The sequence below is a fragment of the Geotrypetes seraphini genome, chromosome 3, assembly GCF_902459505.1.
Source record: "Geotrypetes seraphini chromosome 3, aGeoSer1.1, whole genome shotgun sequence".
NCBI classification, from domain to species: Eukaryota; Metazoa; Chordata; class Amphibia; order Gymnophiona; family Dermophiidae; genus Geotrypetes; species Geotrypetes seraphini.
The window spans coordinates 51,319,162-51,340,877 of NC_047086.1; the positions used below are offsets into that span (position 1 = coordinate 51,319,162).

The following is a 21,716-nucleotide window of genomic DNA, read 5'->3' on the forward strand; positions in this document are numbered from 1 at the left end:
GTCTAAATGACATAAAATGGATCCTCCATCTCCTGTTAAGATGGTGTCTGGCAAGGAAAAGAAAAAGATACAGATCCCACTCAGCAACTATCCATAGTTCTGGCTGAGCTGCGGATAATCAAAGATAAGATCTCAACCAATCATTCTGCAATTAAAGCTCTCGACTGTCTGCTTTTCAACTACAAATGCAGACGACTATTGATCAATGCACTCAGAGAATAGTTAAACTCTGGAATGCATTGCCAGAGGATGTGGTAAGAGCGGTTAATGTAGCTGGTTTTAAAAAGGGTTTGGACAAGTTCCTGGAGGAAAAGTCCATAAACTGTTGTTGAGACAGACATGGGAGAGGCCACTGCTTGCCCTAGACTGGTGGCATGGAATGCTGCTATTATTTGTTTTTTTGGCAGGTACTTGTGACTTGGATTGGCTTCTTTGAAGACGGGATACTGGGCTAGATGGACCTTTGGTCTGATTCAGTAAGGCTATAATATTCTTATGTACTTTTCTGGAAGGTAAACTTGCTGTAGTTGAATTTTACACAAAACCTAATCTATAATCTGAAAAAGTTGCTGGAGGACTTAAGCAACAGAAATCAGGCATTCCTGAAACTGCTGAACCTGACAACATAAATTGCATTCTGTGAAAAGTTCTTTTCTGATGTTCTGAAAATTTCATTTGATAAACCTTTGGAAAATTGACCACGCACATAGAACACTGATGGGCAGGCCATTGCAGGGTCAAAAATTCCTGCGTCCTATTGTATTATGGCTCCTTCCATATCTACAGGTTATTAATATCATATATAAGGCCAGAACACAATTTCCCCTTCAGCGGGAAAAAAATAAATTCTGTGCTACACCAGATGTCAGCAAAAACATAGCTACTAAATGGATAGCATTCTTGGCAATGCGACCCAATTTGAAGATCAATGCACAATATGGCCTCTTCTACTCTTGATGTATGAGGATCATTATTAACAATGTCACCAAGAACAATGATGATCCTTGTGATCTTAAAAAGCTTTCACATCACTATGGGATGGGATAGGTAGTGGGATAGGTACATGGGATATCTTGGAGAGAGAAGAGATAATGGTTACTGCGGATGGGCAGACTAGACGGATCACTTGGCCTTTATCTGCCATCATGTTTCTATGCAACAAGGTTACCTAATCTATTCTAATCTAATGCTTGGCTTTATATACCGAGACTTCAATCCAAGAAAGCTCGACTCGGTATGGACACTTGAACCATTTGTTTTTCCTTGTTTTATTCCGACAGCTCAATACACCTGTGCTTGTCTTCAGATTCAGCTCTATTCTTTGTATGCCTGAGTAAGGATATTGATCATACACGTGGTCCAGATATTCTTTACCTGGCACAGATTGTTTTTTATTCTTATATGTTCTCTACTACACACTGCTTGTTAATTCACTCTGAATCCAGATGCTATTTGATTACTGTATATGCCCAGGAGAACTTGCAATCCTTCTGTTACTGCTTCACAGCACCACCCAGCATGCTTCAACTGAGGTGGAGGTGAGATAATTTGTGTTAATGTTTCATATTTTCAGCTGTTCAGGTTTCCTTTTCCAGAGGAAGAGCTGGATCAATCCTTTAGCTATAATTTCTCAGTACAGTATTATGCTTTCACTATGAATATCTTTCTTATATATGAGTGTCTTTAATTTATCTGTCCCGTTTTATCACTGAATTATGGCTTTTATTGTAATATTTCTTAATGTAAATGAACTTAACAGTTCCATCAAACATTCTAAAGTCATCTTTTATTTGGGAAAGTTGAACCCATCTATTGCGCTATTACAGAGACCCACCTTAATTTTTTTGAAGTTCAAAAATTAAAATATGCTTGTTTGCGTTACTTCAGGTAAAAATAATGATATAGCTATATTAACTGATATTGAGGGGAGATGGGTGAAGATTATCATACAAGTTTCCAATCAAATTGTGCAAGTTATGTTGCTATATGCTCCAATTAAGGATGATCCAGCTTTTTTTTTTTATTTTTTTATATGAATACTATATGTTAACAAGTGCGGATTTGATGTGGGATGCTCCATTGATTATGAATGGTAATTTTAAGCTATGTCTTGATCCCTTGTTGGATAGGAATCATATTTCAACAGCCAAGTTGAACTCCATAGTCATGTTACATTCTATTATGGCTGAACTTGATTATGGCTGAACTTGGATTATCAATGTGTGGAGACTGCTTCATTCCACAGCAAGGGACTACACACATTTTTCAGCTGCGTATAACTCTTATGCTCACCTTGACTTTTTTTTTTAGTCTCCAAATCCCTCATGTGTTCAGTACTTAAAGTTTATATTCATAGTATTCTTACAATGGACCATGCTGCCATCTCTCGGATCATGCACCTTTTGAAATCCAAAATTACCAACTCCATATGGTGCTTGAACTGGTGACTTTTGGAGAATGAGGACTTTAAACAATTGATTGAAGACATGATGGCAAATTTTTTCCATGAAAACATGTCCAATCCAATCTTTAGTTTAATATATCGATTCATCCCTACAAGAGGGCTTGACTCGGTTGACAAAATGTTAATAAAATATACAAAGGATTGGAACAAAACCTAATCCTCTGTAGCCATTAACTTGAAGAAGGGGAGTCAATAATAGATTTCTGAAATAAGTATGCCTTCGATACTTTACGGAAAGTTGTTAAATTCCGCCTCTAATTTCTACATCACTGTTCTGGGATGTGTACAAAGCTACATTAAGGAGCCATATTATTGGATATGTTGCTCATAAAAAGGAAAAAACAATCTCAAGCCCTGTTACAATTAGAGACATACAGAGGCTATAACAACAGCATGAGCTTACAGCTGATCTAGTGAATTACACCAAGTTGCTTCATGTTAAATATTCATACAATAAATTGCTTGAACTATTTAGATTCTTACAATATAATACTATTGTTAGTAGTTCCTTTGCAGAAGCAATGATAATGGCTTTCCCTAAACCTGACAGAGATCCACTTGAAGTCAAGAATTATAGATCAATCTTTTTAATTACCGGTAGTGTGGAAGTCAAAATCTATGAAGATATATCCAAGTGTCTTACTTCTGTGATAATAGATCTCATCCATTCAGATCAATCGGGATTTATCCCCAGGTGTCTGTCTTCTTCCAGTACCGGATTACTGCTTCACATTCTCCATGTGGCCCCGACAATATATTCCCCTCTAGCATCTAGCAGCTCTTTTTCTGGGCACTGAAAAAGTATTTGATAGGGTGGAGTGGCCTTATTTATTTAAAACCTTGCAATGGTTTGACTTCAGCCCTACTACTATACGAATAATACAAAAGCTATATGAAGCACCTGTTGCACGGATCTGTGTGAACTCAGACCTTTCATCTCCATTCCATATTTTCAGAGGGACATGGCAGGGATGCCCCATGTCACCTCTACTTTTCAACCTGGCACTGGAACCTCTGATGACTGTGGTTAGAGAATCCACCTTGACTACAGGAATCTCTTTACATGGGTTGGAAGCAAAAGTCTCCTTTTATGCAGGTGATATGGTAGTCTATCTTTTGGAAGTAGAATCATCTTTATCTCATCTGATGCAAACCACTCAATCCTTTACTGCCATGGCCATAAGGTTAACGGGGAAAAAATCTCAATGTTGATTGTTTAAAATTCCATATTGCAGTTATTAACCTATAATAGGGCTCAAAAGGTGTGAAATACCATGCGGTCCAATTTTATTCAGATTTGGAGACAACCCTTATCAAAAAACGGAATGTACGTCTTCAGGAAATTGATTTTCATATCAAACATTGGTCTCCTCTCTGTCTTGGTGGGATAGAATGGAGGTCATCACAATGATGTGTATTCCTGTGTCTTAATGATGCATCCTTGTTTAGCTCCTATGACATTTTATAAACACATGGACCAAAAAATGAGTTCCTTCTTATGGAATGGCAAGGTTCCTAGAATCTCCTTGAAAAAAATGAATAGCTCCCAGCCAAAAAGGAGGTGTTCAATTTCAAGACTTCTATCTTTATCATGTCACTTATCCTTTCACGCTACTAATCTCTGGTTTGGATCCAACTCTTTTTAACTTCATCTCCGATGGTTACAGATTGAAATCAACCATTCTTCTCCATTACAATTTCCTTCCTTGATTAGGTGTGCTCTCCCAGCTAAATTTAAACTGAATCTAATTATACAATTTGCCCTATCTGTACTATCTGGATTACCACCACACCTTGGTAATCCTCATCTGCTCAATCTTCATGGTTTAATCCATAATGGATCTCCACCATACTGGCCGAAATGGGCAGCATCTGTTATATTAACACTTCAGTATGTATTGTCATCATCTGGTTCAAAATCCTTTTGAGACTTACAAAATATCTTCCTTCTCCCAGATACAATGCATTATAATAACAGCTCCAACTCAGTACTATAATCAGAGCCCTCTCTAACCTGCCTGCCATTATCTCTACAACCCCATTCTTATTCCCTATGATACACCTTCTGCAGTCAACTAGACACTCTCCATCCTATGTGTACAGAATCTTGATATCTCATAAATATGGGAATACGTCTTCTTCAGGATATTTGGGAAAAGGACATTGGATCTACATGGGATCAGTTGGAATGAGACAACCTCTGAATGTCTGCTTTTAAGCTAACCAAATCAACCTCCATAGCGCAGTCGCTGTTTTATATAACCCATCAGGTTGTTTAGACATTTATTAAGCTACATCAGATTATTTATCTTCTGATAAGTGCTGGCACTACTTACAGTTTCCTGGCACTTCAGCTCACATGATCTTTGAATGTTATCAACTGAAGCCCTTCTGGACCAAGGTTTGGATCATGAGACAGGATGGTTGTCATATAAAGATGCCTTTAACCTTAACTGTTATTTTTTTTTTGAGATCCTTGGCCTTGTATATTTGATAGATCCATTATACAACCTTCTAATTGGTGTCCACCAGGTCCATTTGATCCGGTTGTCAGCATCTTTAAGCAAAAAGTGAAGAGAGACATAAGAGAATAGATGGCGTGGGATTCTGGGAGTTTCAACAATTTACCAAGGAATCTAAGGACAGCTTTAAATGATCTGAAGAGTGATTCTAGTATTGTAGTCAAGACAGCTGATAAAGAAGGAGCAGTGGTCTTACAAGACAAAGATGCTTATCTAAGGGAGGTTTATAGGCAGTTGGTTGATTGTAAGGTTTATCAAGAGTTGAAGGTAGATCCTACACAGTGTTTAGAGAGTCATTAAGAAGATTACTAAAATTGCATTGAAAAAAAGTTTTTGGATTAAAAGTGATTTTAGATTTTTTAATAAACCACATTCGATTACTCCAATTTAGTATGTGTTACCTAAAATACATAAATGGTTACAGGATCCTCCTGGACACCTCATTCTGTCTTCAAGAAATTCTGTTTTGGAACCTTTAAGCATCTTTCTGGATCATTTTTTAAGTACAGCAGTAAAAGATTCACCATCATACACTAGAAATACCACTCATTTTTTGAACAGGATAACATTCCTTCTGAGAGTATTCCTTTCCTCGTGGTCACTCTGGATATAGAGTCTTTATACACTTATATTACTCAAGATGATTCTTTAATTGTGATCTATACAACTCTAGAATCTATTCTAGACCAAGGCCACATTTAATTCCATCTGAATTTTTGCTTAGTCTTTCTATAAGAGCTATGAAAGATCTTTTTTTTTTCAGTTTGACAGCAAATTATATCTACAAATTTCTGGTGTAGCTATGGAAGCTACTTTTGCTCTTTTAGTAGTGAATTTTATGTTTCAGCATTTGAGAAAGATTGGTTACCATTTTCTCCTTTTAAAGAAAAAAAATGTTTTAGTGATGATTTTTTTTTTTTGTCATGAATAATTAAGATCTTTTGTAACTTGGATCAATTCATGTAATGAACATTTGACTTTCATGGCACATAGTTCTATCAGATCAGCTTTCTGGATATTTTGGTACCACAGAAGGATAGTGTTTTCAGACTTATGAAACCAACAGATAAGAACACATTGTTAATGTATCACAGTTATTATCCACAAAGATTAAAAGATAGTATTCCTTATTCTCAAATGCTGCGTATAAGAAGAAACTGTTCAGATAATACGTTTTTTAAGACACAAGTTAATGCATTGATAACCAAATTACATATGAGAGATTATCCTATGAAAGTTCTTATAAGAGCTTATAAGTGAGCTGAATTTAAGAGATTTACTTTTTAGTTTCCAGCCCAAACAGCATGGGAATGATGATTTGATGACATGTGTGCTGATGTATTCTTTGGTTGGATTATCACCAACTAAAATCATTAAAGATAATTGGAATATAATGCAACTTCAGCTTGTATTTTGTAGGAAAGAACTGAGAATAGGTTTTCCCCCCCCCCCAGAAGTAAAAATTTAAAAGATGTTTTGAGTCCTGCCATTGTCAGTAATCAAAAGAAAGACAGGGTTTCTGTGAAAGGACATTTAAGGTGTGGTTCCTGCAGAATTTGTGACATAAGGTTACAAATTAAGGTATTTGTTAATCCACTAGATGGCACTAAATATGTTTTGAAACCATTTTCTAATTTCAAGACCAAGTTTGTGATTTACCCAAGCCAGTGCTCTTGTCTGACGATCTATGTGTGGATGACATCCAGAAGTTTAAGTGTGAGGATGTGAGCATAAATCAAATATGAACCATTGGTTGTGCACTGTGGAGAATGTTCTCAGTTCTTTTCAAGTTTGAAAAGTTTTGTGATTGATATTGAACTGGTTCCTAAGAGAGGGGAAGACCGGGTAAGATCACACAGATAAAGAGAAAAATGATGGATTTTTGTGTTGAAATCTTTGGAGTCCCATGGTTTGAATTCAAAGATTGAATGGAATTCTATCTCTTGGTATATAGTTTGTTTAGTGTGATGATGTCATCTTTTCAATGCACGTGTGAATGTCTAATATATGAGGACATCATTTTTAAAAACCTGTTCTTTTAGACTGGATAAGATTCCAGTGAACATCATAAGTTTACTTCACAAGGCGGTAAATAATACATTTTTTGATTTTACGTGTTTTAACAACACATATTTTGTCCATAGAAAAATGTATATAGGGTGGTTGAGTTTTGGAAGATGTTGACAATATGCACTTGCAATTGTTCCCTCATGAAGCCCTTCAGTAAAGGGTAAAACGGGCTCCGTTGGATGGTTGAATTTTTGTGATGAATTTAATACAGACGTTACAGGACAAGTACAAAATATTCTTTTGGAATTCTTTTGAATTGTCACAATAGTTGTTACTAAAGGGTCCCTTTTACTAAGGTGTGCTAACCGTTTTAGCACGGTCTAACTGATTTAGTGCACGCTAAAGATTAGCGCGTGCTAAATGCTAAGGCACTAATAGAATATAATGGGTGCCTTAGCATTTAGCGCGCCCTAAATTGGTTAGTGCGCCTTAGTAAAAGGACCCCAAAGTGTTTTACTGTCAACATATTTTTTTGTATTTGATTTAAAAAAACCCATATAGAGGGTTTTGGGAGACCAACGAATGACACTGAACCCTAAGAGCTAGCAGATAAAGATTTTGAATATCTGTAGCTGAGGTCGCTGAGGACTCTTTCCCTCTTGGAGTGAACTTACTGTAAGTAAAACATTTTTCATTGTAGTGTTGTTGTACTTTAGTTTGACTGTTGTTTCATTTGGTTGAGATTAAGATCATTGGCTGCTCCCATGGTTACTAGTCCATATCTTGAGTGCCTTGTTAACATATTAGTAGCATTGGTACCTAAAATAATATTATTATATTGGAAGTCAATTGTGGGTATACAATATGGTCATTGGTGGCATTTAATATGCTTAGCAAGAAAATTTGATGCAGCTTCTGCCCCATGATTTAATACTTTGTCTGCTCTTAAGATATGAGCTCCTCTGGACATGTATGTGGACGTATTTCTGTAACTCCGGTGTGAATGCTTTCATTGTATCTGGTTGGCTCTACTTTGGGATCTTTGGTTGTTCAATTACTGTCATGTATGTTATAATTTTCCTTTTTTGAAAAAAAAAAAATCAATAAACATATTGAACATAAGAAAAGGTTCAAAGAAGCGTGAACAAAATGATAAAAGTGATGGAACTCCTCTCATATGAGGAAAGGCTAAAGAGGTTAGGGCTCTTCAGCTTGGAAAAGAGATAGATGAGGTGGGATATGATTGAGGTCTACAAAATCAAGGGGAGGGCTAGGGGTAAGAGAGGGTGGGGGGCGAGTGCTTGTGTGGTATGGATGATGGCTACGCCCTTGACTGGTGGGAGATAGGTGCATGGGGCTAGCATGCCAGACTGGGACTACTTCTACGAAAAAATTTGGTTTGTGGAGAGTAGCCTATTATTTATTGTATATATATCGTAGCATCCTGATTTCTTTCAGGTTACCCCAGTTCTTTCCTTTTTTGATTTATCAGGATGCATGTTGAGTTACATTGCGCCTGTACTTTGTTGTATTGGACTCCATGTATGCGTTCTCTTTACCACTGTCAATAACAAGTCATTAAAAAAAAAAAAGAAAAGTGAAACAATTTTGGATGTTATGCTTTTGATAGGGATACTGTTTTCTCTATTGCTGTATGCTGAGGTTGAAATCAATAAAAATATTTCAAATAAAAATGAATCAATTTTTCACCCTTTCAAAAATACTGGAAATACTTTTAAAACAAATAGGAGGAATTATTTTTTTCACGCAACGAAGAGTTAAGATCTGGAACTCATTGCCAGATGATGTGGTAACAGAGGTTAGCGTAGCTTAGTTTAAAAAAAGGTTTGGACAAGTTTGTGTAGGAAAATAGAAATGGGGGAAGCCACTGCTTACCCTGGGATCGATAGCATGGAATTTTGTTACTATTTGGGTTTCTGCCAGATACTTGTGACCTGAATTGACTAATATTGGAAACAGGATACTGGGCTAGATGGACCATTGTTCTGACCCAGCATGGTTATTCTTATGTTCTTATGCAAATGCCAAATTTCTCTTTTTATATTGGAAAGATTTTGATATATATATTATTAGCCATCTTTCTTTTGGTAGGTTTGTTAGTATAAAGCTTATGTAAATGCCAACATTCCAATGAAGACCTATTTAGTATATACACATCTATCTTACACAGCACATATTTGACATATGGGTGTCCACATTGTAATAGTCTGGGTATTTTATTTATTAATATAACTTCAGTATCGTATAATCCACTCTGTTGGGGGAGTCTAAAATAAACACAAATTTAGCGTGTTTATCTAGTTGTCCATAATCTGTATTTCTAATTCTGGAAAAAGACCTCAGAGTTTGGAACTCTATGCATAGTCTTATCATAGACTAGCACTGTCAGCATAGTTAGAGTAAATACGTTTGCTCCATAATTCAATAATTGGCCAAAAAATCTGATTATATATTTATTGGTTCCGGTTATGGCTCCGGCTGTTTAATAGATGGCACATATGAAAAGAGAGTGCTAAAGATAAGTAATCACCTGTTGGTATTTTTCAAATCGTTGGGGTGGTCTATTGCATAAGTTCACAAATTAAGTGAATTCTAAAAACAAGGTCCTAAATGAATAAGAATAATTTGTTAATTGATTGAAAGTTATAAAATAAAAAAATAAAAAATAATAAATATAGAGAATCAGTTTTTTTGGCCAATGATTGAATTATGGAGCAAAAGTATGTACTCTAACTACGCTGACAGTGCTAGTCTATGATAAGATTATGGGGCTCATAATAATAATAAAAAAAAAACATCCAAAAAGTGGCCTAAATCGGTACTTGGATGATCAAAAAGTCAGATTGTCCAAGTACCAATAATCAAAGCTGGTTTTAGATGTATCTAAAACCAGCTTAGGCCTTTCCCCTACCTCTAAATGCCTAGAGCGAAAAGAGGTGTTTTTAGAGGAGAAAGGGCGGGAGGTGGGCGGAAGGTAGGCTGATCTAGATTTAATCGCACAGCAAATATAATCAAAATCTTGAGCAGGTTGCCTAAGTCGGAACTTATACGTTTTGACTTAGACCAAGTCAAAACAGGTCTAAGTGCCGAAAGGGGGCCACTGAGCTGATCACAGCTGCCACGATCAGCTCAGCGGCCCTGGCAACCTGCCCAACCCCCACCGCAACAATTGCGGCAGGAGAGATGCCTCATCTCCCCTGCTACGATCCTCTCCCCGAAGTGCCGTGGTTCTGGGCAGTTCAGGGGATCGCGATCACGGCATGAGAGATAGCCAATATCTCCTGCCGAGATGCAACCCCACCCCCTTGGAACCAGTACGGGCAGGAGGGAGCCCAACCCCTCCTGCCCACAGCGACCCCCCACCCCCGAAACAATATGGGCAAGAGGGAGCCCAACCCCTCCTGCCCAAAGCGACCCCCCACCCCCAAACCAATATGGGCAAGAGGGAGCCCAGGCCCTCCTGCCCACTACGCACCCCTCACAACTGCCCTCCAAACCCCCGATTGGCCCCCCGTGAACCCCCGATCGGCCCATCACTCCGCAGCCCCCACCCCTGACACCCTCCTCACCCCCCCTTACTTACAATCAGTTGGCCAGATGGACGGATCCCAAGCACGTCCACCTGGAAGGCCCGCCATCCTCCAAATGGCGGGTCTTAGGGCCTGATTGGGCCAGACGCCTAAGGCCATGCCCACAGGAGGGGCCTTAGTCACCTGGGGCAACCGGAATTGGCCCAGTTGCCTTAGGCCCCTCCTGTAGGCAGGGCCTTAGGCACATGGGCTGGGTTGGTCGCGGAGTGAGGGGGGCAATCGGGGGTTCAGGGGGGCCAATTAGAATTGGGGGTTTGGGGGTGGTTGTGGGGGGGATACATCATGGCCAGGAGGTCCTGGGCTTCCTTCTGCCCGTATTGGTTTGGGGGTGGGGGGGGGTCACTATGGGCAGGAGGGGTTGGACTCCCTTCTGCCCATATTGGTTCAGGGGGTCGCCGTGGGCAGGAGAGGTTGGGCTCCCTCCTGCCCATATTGGTTAGGGGGGTGGGGTATTGCGTCTCAACAAGAGAGATTGGGCATCTCTCCTGCCGCTATCGCGATCACCCGTTCCCCTGAACTGCCATGAACCGTGGCGGGAGAGATTGGGCATCTCTCCTGCCGCAGGTTGTGGCAGTTTGGGTTGGTGGCGATCACGGCAGTTGGGGAGGGCGATTGCAGCAGGGGAGATGAACCATCTCTCCTGCTGCGATCGTTAAGGGGGGGGGGGGGTGATGGTGGATTCTGTAACCAGTGTTGGTTTTGACAGATGCCGGTTACAGAATCCAGGTTTTAGGCAAAGGACTGGCCCCTCCTTTGCCTAAAAGGTCTTGTTTTGGGTGTTTGGGACTTAGGCTATTTTTTGGTTGATAATGTGTTGTAAGTTTAGACATAGTGGTGGTCCGAGCGTTTAAACTGCTGAACGTAGAGGTAGGCCATTCTCAAAAAAACCCCTCATTTTGGACATTTTTTTGAGAATGGACATTTTCCCTGCTGCTACTTTTAGCGTATAGGGCCTTAGGCTAAAAGGGGACTTAGAAGGTTTTTTTGATTATGCACTCCACGCATAGAGTTCCAAACTCTGAGGCCTTTTTCCTGAATTAGAAATACAGATTATGGACAAATAGATAAGCACGCTAAATTTGCATTTATTTTAGACTCCCCCCAATAGAGTGGATTATTTTATTACTGAAGTTATATTGGCTATTTGTACCACTCGGTTAGGTATATCTTGAGATATTTTATTTATTAACAACCTTTCATGAAGAGATTCACCCAAAGTGGTTTACAATACATTGAAAAGTAATCGAGCATTCTTAAATATTTTCCGTACCTGCCCCGGCGGACTCACAATGTAACTGTGGTAATGGAGGGTTAAGTGACTTGCCCAGAGTCACAGGCAGCAAGCTGGGATCGAACCCACAACTTCAGGGTGCCGAGGCAACAGCTCTAAGCACTATGTGTAAGTCCTGCCCTTGGGTGTATAGAATACTATAATTTATGCAGATATCTCTGGTACTTAAATGCACACAGACATGGGGGAAGCCATTGCTTGCACTGGATCGGTAGCATGGAATATTGCTACTGTTTGGGTTTTTGCCAGGTACTGGTAACCTGAATTGGCCACCATGAGGACGGGCTACTGGGCTATTTGGACCACTGGTCTGACCCAGTAGGGCTATTCTTCTGTTCTTATTTTGCTATTAGGCTATTGTTCTATACAGGAAAATAGGTGCCTTTGTTCCATTACCAGTTACAGAATTGCACCAATGTTGCTGCCTTAATCACTCAAAATACAGTTGTATACCGTTGTATAATCTGGGACAGATCCAGTGCCTTCCATCTTCAAGACTTCATTACAAAACATATGACCTTATTAGAACTTACGGGCAGGGCAGGATTAATTCATCGAGGGCCCCTAGGCACACAAGTATACTGGGCCCCCTGCCCCGCCCAACCCTTTCATGCACCCAGGCGGAAACAGGAAGCTGTGTCACAGGGAAGCTTTGGGCAAGCAGCACCGCTTGCAAAATTACAGTTCCTGTTGCCTTTCTTATCCGCGTTGCTTGCTTGTCTTACTGTCCATCGATGGCAGGGGGGGGCGCATTGCTGATTGGGGGAGGGGACCCGCATTGCCCATCGATGTTGGAGGGGCCCATCGCCGTTTGGAAAAAACAATGTTGATGCCCTCCTTCATTGGCCCCCCCCCGACCATTTCGGGCCCTAGGCATGTGCCTACTGGGCCTATTGGTTAATCCTACCCTGCTTATGGGGTCCTTTTACCTATGCACTTTTAGCGCTAACAGGCTATGGCAGAAACACATTAAAGTGTTTTGTGGTGTTTTGCCTGTTTAGAAGTTCTAATTTTTAAGAGGAGGAGGAGGAGGAGGCATGTCATGGGTGGAGAAGGGGCATTTCCATGTTATCCAGCTAGCATGTTAGGTTTAGCATGTGCTAACTGGATAACACAGGGGTTAACGAAGAAGCACCTAGCGCCTCCTAAATAGAAGACGGTACATACTCCCGTGTTAATTGTTTGCAGGTTCTGTGTACTAATAGGAACATTAGCACATAACCTGCAAATAAATAAAGTAAATGGCCTAAAATGTGCCACATCAAATCTGGGCTTTCACACAGGTAAATCCTGCATTAAGACAAATTCAGATTTTACCACATGTTAGTAAAAGAACCCCTGTGTGATTTGTTTGCCCTTCCTAATGGTGACTGTAATTTTGTGCTTTCAATTTTTCAGTGTTTGAGTTACATAATGTAGGCGGAACATTAACATGCCTAGTATTGACTTGTGCCGAGAAATCCACACCTCAATATTCAGTTAGCTTCAGAACGAACCTAAGGCTTACAATCACTGGTTGGTATAAAGGGATCATTATATACAGAGAGACTAAGGTATGCTCCTTAAAAAGCAATCTGTCCAACAAGGCAGATAACAGAATGCTGACAGTGTGGAAAATAATACACTTTAACAGCTTTAATAATGGAAGCCATGTGGCTTAAATTTTCCATCATTTATAGTTTCTACTTGACTTGTTTATGTGAGAAAATGAGATACACCAAAGGTTATTACCATATATTCAAAATGTTTGACAAGAGCTGTATAGAGCACAAACATTCTTCCATAGAAGGCGGCTTGCAAATTTACGCTGTAACTTCCATTTAAAATGACATGCTCTTTCACCTTCCTTTTCAACGCAAACATACAGGACAATAACCTTAAAATATGAAATAAATTGACTGAGACACCTACCACTTAACTTTTGTTTTGATTTCCTTGTACAAAGAAGGAAAGATGTGCCAAAATGACAATATTTAATAATTCAGGGTTATTGGTGTCTCCTCAGAGGGATGAGTTGTGTTTAATGACATTATAAAACACTACTGACTTTTCAAGTGCCTCTCTGACACCACAGTTGACTGTCTCTTTTTTCTTGGAACAAATGTAAAAGAGTGACTTTGAGGGGCTCAGTTTCTATTTTCAATGTTCTTACTGCTCCTTTTGGAACTTTGCATCGAGGCAGGCCCCCCCCTACCTAATATCGGTAGGGTTACCAGATGCCCGGGAAAATCTGATGGTCCTTTCCGGTCTTCAAATTCTATGAATGTGTTAATAGCAAAAATGGAAGTTTGCAAGTCTTACAAACTACCCACCCTCCAGCTAGTAGATAACAGTTGTTTTTGCCGGGTTAGAATGTACCCCTAGCTTTCTTTTTTGTCTTGGCTTCTGTTTTCAGAGTAACCAACGTGCTTATTAGACTACATCTATGCAGCCATACTTGATCAATTCATTGTTGATGCCCTGGAGAGAGTGTGGCGCAGTGGTTAAAGCTACAGCCTCAGTCCCCTGAGGTTGTGGGTTTGAACCCTTGTGACCCTGGGCAAGTCACTTACAAAAGTGCAGAAGAGGTTTTTAGCGCCGGTTGGCACACTGAATGCTCTGCACTGCTCCGAAAGTCATAGAGTTCCTAAGTGTGTCGGAGCAGTGCAGACAATTCAACACGCCAGATGGCGCTATAAACCTCTTTTGCACTTTTATAAGGGGGGAGGTGTTAATCCCCCTATTGCCCCAGGTACATTAGATAGATTGTGAGCCTACCAGGACAGACAGGGAACCTGAATAAATTCATGTAAACCATTCTGAGCTCCCTTGGGAGAACAGTATAGAAAATTAAATACATAAAAATCAGACCTTTGAAAGAACCAGAAGTGAGAATCACCGATCTTCATTAAACTAATAAAGATTTTTAAAAAATAAAATGATGAACCAATTCTGGAAGGCAATTATTTGGTAGTTTATTTCTCCTTCCCTCCCCACTCCAAAGCTTTTAACTAAGGGGTCCTCCTACTAAGGCGCACTAACCGATTTAGCATGCGCTAACTGATTTAGCGCACGCTAATCGATTTGGCATGTGTAAACGATTAGTGCATGCTAAATGCTAACATGTCCTTAGAATATAATGGGTGCATTACCATTTAGTGCGCGCTAATCGTTTGCGTGCGCTAAATTGGTTAATGCGCCTTAGTATATGTATATGTATACCCTAGAGGAAAGGAGAGACAGGGGAGATATGATTCAGACGTTCAAATGCTTGAAGGGTATTAACGTAGAACAAAATCTTTTCCAGAGAAAGGAAAATGGTAAAACCAGAGGACATAATTTGAGGTTGAGGAGTGGTAGATTCAGAGGCAATGTTAGGAAATTCTACTTTACGGAGAGGGTGGTGGATGCCTGGAATGCGCTCCCGAGAGAGGTGGTGGAGAGTAAAACTGTGACTGAGTTCAAAGAAGTGTGGGATGAACACAGAAGCTTTAGAATCAGAAAATAATATTAAATATTGAACTAAGGCCAGTTACTGGGCAGACTTGCACGGTCTGTGTCTGTATATGGCCGTTTGGTGGAGGATGAGCTGGGGAGGGCTTCAATGGCTGGGAGGGTGTAGATGGGCTGGAGTAAGTCTTAACAGAGATTTCGGCAGTTGGAACCCAAGCACAGTACCGGGTAAAGCTTTGGATTCTTGCCCAGAAATAGCTAAGAAGAAAAAATTAAAAAAAAAATAATTTAAATTGAATCAGGTTGGGCAGACTGGATGGACCATTCGGGTCTTTATCTGCCGTCATCTACTATGTATGTTACTATGTAGTAAAATGACCCCTAAAAGATTAATTTGAAGTTGAATATATTTGCATCACTGCCTGTGTGCCTTTATAAATACCAGAAGTAAACAGGTAATAATTGTGGCAAAATTGAAGTCGTTGACATTTGTGCCTGCTCAATGGACAAGCATAACAGTTGAGAAAATACCCTGAGAACCAATTGGTACTTGAAGAGAAACCCAAAAATACCGTATATAATAATAAAAACCACAATACTGACTTCTAGTACTCGGTACGATTATAAATTATTATTCTGTGAATCCTCAGTGAGAGGTTATGAGCTCAAAAGGGCAAGGCTAAGAGGCTAAGAGGCTGCTCTATTGCTCTGTTGGCCCCGGAGACAACCGGCATGGAAACCAATCTCGATTTCAGCCAATGGCAAGCATAAACATCAGCTTGTAAAGTACATGCAAACTCAAGTATTTTATGAAGCATATAAGGAAATCATGCCCAAACTCTATCCTAGTACATGCTTACACGTGGGTCATGTGAACGTATGCACCTTCTCATCACTGCATATACTTTTGCATGTATACCAGCTGGATTAAATATATTTTTTTTTGTAAATGCCCTTATATACACTTAAAACAGGGTTCTTTTCAGACTTAAACAGTGTTATACAGGAGTATATTACAAAATATCTTAAAGACAATCACAGCTTACAACTTAAAGACACTTACAACTTCCAATAAATACCATAAAAATTATTTTCATCCCTCCCATCCTTATTTCAATATTATCAAGTAATCAAACAATATTACATCCATCTTTTCAACAATCCCAACACATTTTCTTCCCCCTTCCCCCCCTCCTCCCTGGATGTGTAAGGAATGAACAAAAATATATGGAAGTATCATTCAATTATTAATAAAATTAGTCAATGGACCCCATGTCAATTTAAATAATTTATTGTTACCCCTTTGATCAGAAAATGTTCTCTTGAACCTATAACTCAAATATAACGTGTGCCACCAAAAAAGTAAAATTTAGACGATCCTACTTTTCCAAATTTTTTGTGATCATTTGGATGGCTATCCCAGTCATGATTCCCAACAATCTATTTTTATATTTATCAAGTAGTGGCTTGGGGGATACCAATGTCCCACAAATTACCATATCATAAGATAGCGGAATTACAGTCTCCAGAATCATATTAATAAGACCCCAAATAGAACGCCAGAAAGTAAGTATTAATGGACTATAAAAGAGCAGATGATCCAGTGTCCCAATCTCAAGATGACAGTGCCAGCATCTATTTGATTTAGAACTATCTAATTTCTATAAATGAACAGGGGTCCAAAAACTTCTATGTAACAAAAAAAACCCCAACATGTTTGTCTCATAGATGCTGATGCTGTACATCTCATCCTCCAAGACCAAATAGGTATAAGTTCCGAATAGGGGCCACTCAGCGATCAGCTCAGCAGCACCGGCAACTTACCCAACCCCCACTGCAACGATCGTGGCAGGAGAGATGCCTAATCTCTCCTGCCGTGATCGCGATCCACCCCTGAACCAACCACGATGCCCAATCTCTCCTGCCAGCACCCCTCAATAAACCCGAATACCAGCAGGAGCCCAGGCCAAATACCAGCAGGAGAGATCCTAAGCCCTCCTGCCAGAAGGCGAACCCCCGAACCCACCCCCCGACAATACCAGCAGGAGGGATCCCAAGCTCTCCTGCCGGAAGACAAACTCTCCCCCCCCGGCGAATACCGGCAGAAGGAAGCCCAAGCCCTCCTGCTGAAGACGGCCTCTCACCCCCTGTGAACCCCTCCTGAATGTACCCCCACTAACCCAACCTCCCCATGAACTCCCCCCACTAATCTGCCCCCCCCCCACTACCCAGGAACCTCCCTACTAACCTTTTAGTTGGCCGGCCTGCAGGCCCACCATCCTCAGAATGGCGGACCTGTCCCTTCCTGGTGCATTGTGGGATGTACCAGGGAGGGGCCTAGGGCCTGATTGACCCAGATGCCTAAGGCGTCTTAGGCACCTGGGTCAATCAGGCCCTAGTCCCCTTCCCAGTGCATCCCACAATGCACCGGGAAGGGGCAGTCCCGCTATTTCGAGGATGGCGGGCCTGCCGGCTGGACTGGGAACCCATCTGTCCAGTCAACTAAAAGGTTAGTGGGGGTGGGGGAGGTACTAGGGTAGTGGGGGGGGGGTTGGGTTAGTGGGGGGGGCATTCGGGGGTGTTCGTGGGGGCTGGAGGGGCCATCTTCGGCAGGAGGGCTTGAAATCCCTCTTGCCGGTATGGGGGGGGTCTGGTGTGCACCTTCGGCAGGAGGGCCTGGGCTCCCTCCTGCCGGTATTTGGTTTTGTCGGGGTGGGGGGTGCCGGCAGGAGAAAATGGGCATCTATCCTGCCATGATCATTGCTGGGGTGGTGTTGGGGGCAGTTACAGGATTCTGTAACTGCCATTGTTTTTTGATAGATGCCGGTTACAGAATCTTGCTTTTAGGCGAAGGACTTGCCCCTCCTTCACCTAAAAGGTCTGGGTTTGGGCGTTTGGGTCTTGGGCAATTTTTGGGTCGGGAATGTGGTGTAAGGATAGACATAGTGGCAGTCTGGGCCAGTAGATTGCTGAACGTAAAAGTAGGCCATTCTCAAAAAAAACCCTCAATTTGGATATTTTTTTTTTTGAGAATGGACATTTCCCTGCTGCCAACTTCAGCGTCTACTGACTTAGGCTAAAAGGGGACTTAAACTTTTTTTTGATTATGCCCCTCCATGGGTACAGTCTTACCCGGCAAACACAACTGTTGTCTACTAGCTGGAAGGAAAGGCAATGGAAAATAAATAGACACTGAAGCCAGCCTTAAACTTTGGTTAGATAGTTTGGCATGTAGTGCTAACAGCGATGAATGCCATAATGTTGGCATGTCTTTCTTCTATTCTTATCACATATTACTTTGCCTCTGCTCTCAAAGGAGTGAAGGGTGGGTGGTTTGTAAGACTGCAGACTTCCAATTCTGCTATTAACATTCTCATAGAATTTGAAAGCCAGAAAGGACCATGAGTCCATCCTACATATCCGCTTAGTGTAATACCACAGACCCTGATCTATTCCCAGCCTCCCCATCACTTCTTTCCTTTGGGGATCCTCTGTACTTATCCCCTGATTTATTGAATTCCTTTACCAGGTTTCTGTTCATCACTTTCACTAGGAGGTCACACCATGTATCCACCCACTTTTATGGCTTCAAGTACCAAAGCTGAGAACCAAAGGTCTACTTAACAAAAAGTAGTAGATATTAAAGATGAAAAAAAAACCCCTTTCTCAAATATACAGAAATAAAAACATGCTCTCCAGAGAGTAAGCAAAGTGCCAGCAGCATATAATTTCAGGATCCATTTCACTGGGAAGCGCATAAAACCTGTCAAGGTAAATCTCTCTAGAGAACAATGAGCACAAATATTGTTCTGTTCATTAAAGTGATAAAATCTCTGGAAGTATCACACAATGGTATTATGTTGGACATACTCAAGAAACACATTTTTCCCTAGGAAGTAAGCACAAAGCTTTATCCAAGAATTTTGCAGGCCTGTCTTTGATGTGCTGGACAAGATGGCTTTCAGGGAGATTTGGGGGGGGGGGGGGGGGGTTACAGAATCACTGCAAGCATGAAAGAATTCAGCTGTGAGGAAACAAAAAGGGACTTTAATATAATGCTCAAACAAGAAAACTATGAAAAGCTCAAGAGAAATAATAATATTCAATCACAGTTAAGCAGTGACATTTTCAAATCTGATTTTACTTAATGAGAAAAACTTCTAGATAAGGAAAAGGAGTCTGAGCTTTTATTCACCCTACTATGGTAATAGACATTATATTGACTTTTCACCACATACAGAAAGCAAGAGGGTAAATTGAGCTGGAGCAACTGCATATTCACTGAACTGTTTTGTACCATGGGACATCCATTGGATTTTCACTCTGGCATTGCTCATTCCTTCATCAGGAATAGCCTAGTGGTTAGAGCCGCAGGCTTCTTATCTAGGGTGCCTAGCTCTAGTGGCGTAGTGAGGATGCCCTGCCCTCTTCTCTACCTCCCCCCCCCGCTCATTCCCTCCCCCACCATACATGCACCCCCTTCCCTTCCCCCATACCTCTTTAATTTTCCTGGTGCAAGCAGCATCACAAACTTGCTGCCTGTGTTGTGTCGGCTCTCCCTCTGACATCACTTCCTAGGCAGGGGACCCGGAAGTGACATCAGAGAGAGCCGACCCTGATGCTGGCAGCAAGCTCGTGATACAGTTTACGCCGGGAAGATTGAAGAGGGATGAGGGAAGGGAAGAGGAGCACTTGCACGATGGGGATGGGTGGGAAAGAGCGGGAGGGGGGAACAGAAAGCACGGGTGCCGGTGCCCCCAGCAAGGTGGCGCCCAGGGTAGACCCTCCCCTTTTTACTATACTACTGCCTGGTTCAAATCCCACTGCTGCTCCATGTCATCTTGGGCTAGTCACCTCTCCATTGCCTCAGGTACAAAATTAGGTTATGAGCTTTCTAGGGAGAGGGAAATAACTAGTGTACTTGAATGTAGCTACTACTGAAAAAGGTATAATCCAAAATGTTTTTATTAGACTGGCACTTCCAAAAAAAGCACTTGTCATGATTCATAAAGAAGCTATAACCTTGTGAATGCAAGGCTGACACTGACTGATTCATTCATTAAAAACAGGGAGAACAGCATAAAATTCAAGGCCAGTGAATTTAGGGGCATATTTGAGGGGGAGAGAATAAACTGCTCTTGCCAAGTCTTGCTGAAAATCTTCACGTGGTGATACCATTGTAGTAAATGTATAATCTCAGCAAGGGAATACTACAATGAAAGTGCGATTGTATTCTAATCTATATAACATTTATAGTCTGCTCTAATCTCTAATCAGATTCTAGGTGGATGACAATATTTTAATAAGATACATCTAGGTAGACAACAATATTTAAAAATAATACATCAAAGTTCTCAGCAAATTTACATTAAGGGCTCCTTTTACTAAGCTGCGATAGCGGTTTTAGCGCGCGCTTAGCACGCACAGAATTGCCACGGGCGCTAGACGCTAATGCTAGCATTGAGCTGGCGTTAGTTCTAGCCGTGTAGCGCGGGTTTAGCGTGTTCTAAAATTCTGAGTGCGCTAAAAACGTTATTGCAGCTTAGTAAAAGGAGCCCTAAATCACTTAAAAATACAGAAGACTCTCTGTTAACCAGAACTCAATTAACCAGAACTCTCAAGCAACCAGAAAAAAAATCTCTGAAATACTGTAACACTTTAAATAAAAATAAAATCAATTTCTGGTGGAAATTTATATGAAAACTTGGCACGCCACACCAGAGTACGCCCATGCTTTGCCTACCACATGTCCAGTAGTTTGTATGGAATAGTTTATGGTATGGCATAGTATGGGGGATATAGTATTAGGTCTATTTATAATAGTAACTCTCAAGCAACCAGAAACTACATTTATCTGGCATCTATCAATCCCCAATGGGTGCCGGTTAACTGAGGGTCTACTGTAATGAGTTTCTAAAAATTTTTGAAAGCTATAATATAAGAACATAAAAATAACCTTATTGGGTCAGACCAATAGTCCATCAAACCCAGTAGCCTGTTCTCACGGTGGCCAATCCAGGTCACTAGTATGTGGCCAAAACTCAAAGAGTAGCAACATTCCATGCTACCAATCCAGGGCAAGCAGTGGCTTCCCCCATGTCTTTCTCAATAACAGACTATGGACTTTTCTTCCAGGAACTTGTCCAAACCTTTCTTAAAACCAGCTACGCTATCCAGTCATACCACAACTTCTGGTGATGTGTTCCAGAGCTTAACTATTGTCTGAGTAAAAAAAATATTTCCTCCTATTGGTTTTAAAAAGTATTTCCCTGTAACTTCACTGAGTATCCCCTAGTCTTTGTAATTTTTGACAGAGTGAAAAATCGATCCACTTGTACCCATTCTACTCCATTCAGGATTTTGTAGACTTCAATCATATCTCCCCC

The 21,716-nt window shown here is 40.9% G+C and overlaps 1 protein-coding gene across 4 annotated transcripts in view; it reads right to left on the reverse strand.

Annotated features, from left to right (window-relative positions):
• KCNQ5 (potassium voltage-gated channel subfamily Q member 5) overlaps positions 1–21,716 on the reverse strand; it is a 919,416-nt gene that overhangs the window by 272,384 nt on the left and 625,316 nt on the right. Inside the window, exon 1 of one of the 4 annotated variants that reach the window (XM_033936066.1) lies at positions 4,801–4,816. The exons of the other annotated variants lie outside the window; for them this stretch is intronic. The gene's annotated coding sequence lies outside the window, so the exon portion shown is untranslated. Of the gene's footprint in view, positions 1–4,800; positions 4,817–21,716 lie in introns of those variants that run through there. 4 annotated transcript variants of the gene reach the window in all.